Genomic DNA, 5,000 nt, shown 5'->3' with positions numbered 1-5,000 from the left:
TGTTATATATTTCACTTTAAACTACATTATTCTTATCCTGAGCACTCTGTCACATCTTTTTACCGTTTTCTTTACTTTGCTGTCAAAGTAGCATTCATTTTCAGGCAACAGATTAGTCCATACCCTTTCCCTTACCTAAACAGAACGTGCCTGGAGAAAACTCGGTGAGATTCAAAGAACTAACAACAAAAATAGTGATGGCAATAATAGTTAGCTATCATTATAAAAAGTATCTACATATAGAAAAAAAAGAGATGAAAAAAAAGATAAATAATCGTAATACCTAGCGACATCTGGCAATACTCGCATCCAGAACGTGTTTACAAACAAATCGAAGTCACGTGGTTTTTCTCAACACGTACATTTCCACTGACCATCAATTGCGTTCGACGACCTTTTGCCGCTCGCCTTAATCTCTCTGATAATCTGAAATATGTTGGAAATTCTCCTGAGAGCGGTGATGCGCTGAATAAGAAAGGGAAGAAGAGATGACAGTTGAGAAACTCGGCTGACAAGAGTGACGTGGAAGTGCACTTGCATTGCGATACAAGTTTGCAGTTGCAACGGAATTTTGAATGAGGTAATGTGAATGACTTTTAATTCGTAGTTTGTTTACCCCATCTGCATGCTATGATATAATGCTGAATTGGACATCTGCCATTTCTGGTACATTTTATCATGTTTTTTGTTAAGGAGTGTTACATTTCAGAACGGTCGTTACGGTTTGAATTTAATACATTCTAGTTTAATTATAAAGATGACAACATGCTATTTTAGTAAGTAGGAACTTGAATTTGAATTAACTGCATAATATCAATCAGAGTCACTCTATTATTCGTGAAAACTAGAATTTGCATGGGATTAAATCAATGCTAGCATAGCATTCATTATGATATATTATGATAGCAAGAATCATTATGATAATAATAATTAATAATCATTATGGTAATGACATTAACAATAATCATTTGATCTTGATATTAACAACAATCATTATGAGGTTAATGATAATTATTGTGATGATAATGATAATCATCATGATAATGATAATCATTATGATAATGATAATATTGATGATTATAATGTTAATGATAATAATAATGATCTTGCTAATTATATGTATGGTAATGATTATAAGAATGTTAATAACATGATATTGATAATAATGATAATAATGGTGTTGATGATAATGACCCAATGTTAATCCTTGTAATATAGATAGTAATAACGATAATGATAACCATAGACCTTTACCCATAAATGATGAGTTTCTCCAATTTTAATGAGTAACCTATTAGTGATATTATAATGTTGAATTGTTACCCTCACAAATATTAGGAATATTATTGTGATTTAATCTTGGAACTTAAGCCAGGTTCTTATTTTTAAAAGCACAACATAAAACATGAACTCATTCTACTAAATTGGAACTTTTGTACTATTATTCTTTTGCTTACTTTTCATATTTCCACATTCTTTGTTTTTGTAGGAAAACTCAGAATGTGACAGAATAGTGTTGATATTATAAGGAACGGTTGCACAGTTGAATTATTTCAAGATATTTTGATGTTTAATAGGCATATGATATAATGTATATAATGATATTTTACTTAGTGATGGAGAAGATAGTAGAAAAGGTGAAAATGTATTTATTTCCAAGAATTATGCAATCTTTTTCTATAGATTGCAATGTCAGTAGTCTATCACATGGTGAGTTCTTAACCTCTTTGTTTTAATATTTTTGACAAATGGGAAACATCCTCAGTTGATGATTACTATGAGATTGAACAATTAAAGTGTTTTTCAACTGAAGAGTTGAATTATGTTTACCAGACAAATAATCGTTTTGCTGAAAATGTACAGAAAGAAAGAGAGGGAGCAAGCAAAAACTCTAATGAAAATTAACCCATTAGATATTGGTTCTCGAGACAATTTTCTGTCTTCAAAATCAGTTTGGAAAAAGTTCTGTTGGTGTTTGAAGAAACAGTAAAATATTTATGTAGAATTTCACTAGATACACTCTTTTTGAAATATATTGTCATTGAAAATATATTAACCTGTTGCTGACAGGGGATAGACTTGCAGCTTCTGCAACATAATTTGATTTTTCCCACTCCCATTTAGTCACTCATTGTAGAGCTAGATCCATTTTTGTGTTTTGTTTTTTTGTGTGTTTTACTGTTTTTAGACATTTATGTCTGTCATATCACAGGCTCCATCAATTCTGCAGTTGACTAAAATTGTAGTTCAGGATCCATATCAACTCATTTTTTTTTTCTTTATACTCAATGTGATAGAAGTATTACTGCTTTAGGATGGGTCAAAAAACAACTTTATTTTTTGGTATTTGTGTGCTGTCACGAACGAACACGAAACTGATGACCATCCAAAATGAAGAGGTAGGGAAGAGGTAGGAAACTTGTGCTTTTGACAGTGAGTGCCACAATAAAAGGCATCCCTACTGGCACAGGGGCACATTGTATGCATTGGGCATAGTGTGAGTCACCTTCCTCCTCTCGTTCATCTGCGGTACTTTAGAGCAAGAGGTCGGCAACTTGCTATGTGCCATCCCTCTATGGAGATAGTGCTTGCTTGAGACAGTAGATGGGTGCCATTCAAGGCTCTCTCTCCTGCTGGTGCTAGAAGAAAGTGGTGCCATCTAGATTTTGGAAGTGAGTTGAAACCCATTTTGCTTAATATTACGGCAGTTATAATAATTATGACTGCAATTGTCAGCATCACTCACTCATTACTCATAGCACAATAAAATAACATAGTGATCCAAAATCCCCAAACGCCATGACGCCCATTGTTAATCCTGTCTGCGGCAGGCATCTTTCTTGGATTCAATTCATTTTTGTACTTCATTTTTCCTTTCGTTGAAATTAAAAGCTACTTATTCCTTCATTTATGATGCCCTATCATACCAAATGCCAATTAGTACCACTTGACTGAGTTATCATAAATAGACACATATCATACCATAATCCTAGAAAATGATAGAAAACATGCTCATTTTTAGATGCCCTGCTCAGGCTGAACATCTCAAGATGTGGCCGCCCTGGAAGAGCAAAAATCGAAATGTATGATGGTCCTTTAGCTATTTTAGTTGTTCAAGTACATATAAGCAAATAATTCCTACCACTGCAAAAAGTTGTCTTCCCATGATTGTTATTGATCAGTATTATGAAAAATGAATAATTCCCATATTTTCTTTCAGTGAAGACTAAATTCAAATCAGGCTACCTTTTGTCCAGTATTTCTACTTTGGTAAACACAGTTTACCTCTCAATGTAGAAGGCTAGCTTTTGCTGTAGTTGATGTTAGGAAGAAGGCTTTATCAGATAAGGGTGGGAATATCAAAGTCTTTGCTCTTGTAGGGAAGTCACAGGTACATATGTAAAAGGGGTATTTACTTACTTAACTCAATGATTGCTGAGAGTCTTCACAATAATGTCAGTGTGTGGCCTCCTGTTAGAAATGAGAGAGGCTACAGACATTTTTTTTTCTCATTAATGACAAATGACAAATCAACAAAAATGAGAATATGAATGTTACATATACATTGTAAAACATTAACCCATTGCAAATGTTCATAGATTTGCTTGCCTGTCTCCAGAAAGGGTTTGATTTCAACATATCTTGACTTTATCCACTCTCTTTCAGTCATGCATTGTGTTTGTAATTTGTTTGTTTTGTTGGACTGAGAGACTTATATGTGTCATATAAGCTACATATAAGCTCTATCAATACTGTAGTTGACTAAAATTGTAGTACAGGGTCCATATCAGCTCAGTATGATAAAAATATTGCTTTGTTATGAGAAGACAAAAAGCAACTTCATTTATATTTGCATTTGTGTACTGTTGTGAATGAATACAAAAAATATAACCATCCACAATAAAGATATTGTGAAGAGGTAGGAAAGAAGAAGGAAACCTGTGCTTATGACTGTGAGTGCCACAGTGCAAGGCATCCCTACGGGGGCACATTGTAGACATTGGGCATGGTTTGAGTCACCTTCATCTTCTTGTTCTGTTGGCACATCCTTCATCACGGGTATTTTAGAGCAAGAGGTTGGCATCATGTATGTTATGACAACTGTCCACAATGGGTTAACAGAGTTGTATTACTCAAAATCTTCATCATCATCATTATAGTAGTTATTGCTGTCATTATATTGCATATATCAAATGATATACCATAGCCATATAGTAATGTCTTATACTTAAATCACATTATGAAATGCCGACGAAATCAGAAGCCGACTGGTTAGTACTGTGGTACAGTGGTTGGTATATCGAGCCCTGTCCAAGCTTGTGAGTTTCCACTGGTGTCTGGTGGTCACTGCCATGGCTGGGCATCACTGTGTATAAGGACCAAGCTCAGAATGAGTCCACATTCATTGGCACACTTTCTCACGATGCAGCACAGGCTGATACAGGTGGGCTTGCCTCAGTGCATACATGCCCAATGAAGCATCTGCATGGCAAATCTAGTTTATCCTTATCCTTGTTTATAAGAATTTGCAACACAGTAATATTATATTAATATAATATGTGGAGTTTTTAAATTTTTAAAATTTCATATGTATTTTTTTCCTTGTTTTTTATTTCTGAGGGCTCAAGCTCATTTGCTGACAACATAGTTGTTAATGACATGCCTTATTTCTCAATATTTTTTCAAATTCTTATATATGTGATTTATTTTTCTATTACATTTTTCCTTGAAAAAACATTCTGTTGAAAGTCTTATCTAAAAGGCTTTTTGATAGATAAAGAATTGTTAGATGATCTCAAGTTATATCTTATTGTGTTTTTTTTTCATGTCAAGTAGATTCAATTTCATGTGTATACATTATTTTACTTCCTTTAACCCAAATACTCCAGGTCGTTGATAACTGACGCACGATGCATTTCCGGGAGGCTACCGCGTAGGCCTGAACTCATTCCGGGGTCTTATCTTATCTTATGACACCCGGCATCGAGGTGCCGTCACCT

The 5,000-nt window shown here is 34.2% G+C and overlaps 1 protein-coding gene across 2 annotated transcripts in view; it reads left to right on the top strand.

The window, feature by feature from the left end:
• The first annotated feature begins 298 nt into the window (after positions 1-298).
• The window catches only part of LOC122250951 (uncharacterized), an 18,258-nt gene continuing 13,556 nt past the window's right edge, over positions 299-5,000 (top strand). For both annotated transcript variants that reach the window (XM_086537683.1, XM_043012699.2), the window contains exon 1: positions 299-580. The gene's annotated coding sequence lies outside the window, so the exon portion shown is untranslated. The remainder of the gene's footprint in view (positions 581-5,000) is intronic.

The sequence above is a fragment of the Penaeus japonicus genome, unplaced genomic scaffold (genome assembly GCF_977035675.1).
Source record: "Penaeus japonicus unplaced genomic scaffold, GWHDUDI00000001_assembly GWHDUDI00000006, whole genome shotgun sequence".
NCBI classification, from domain to species: Eukaryota; Metazoa; Arthropoda; class Malacostraca; order Decapoda; family Penaeidae; genus Penaeus; species Penaeus japonicus.
Note: the sequence above shows the minus strand (reverse complement) of the source record. Positions and strands in the feature narration are given on the sequence as shown.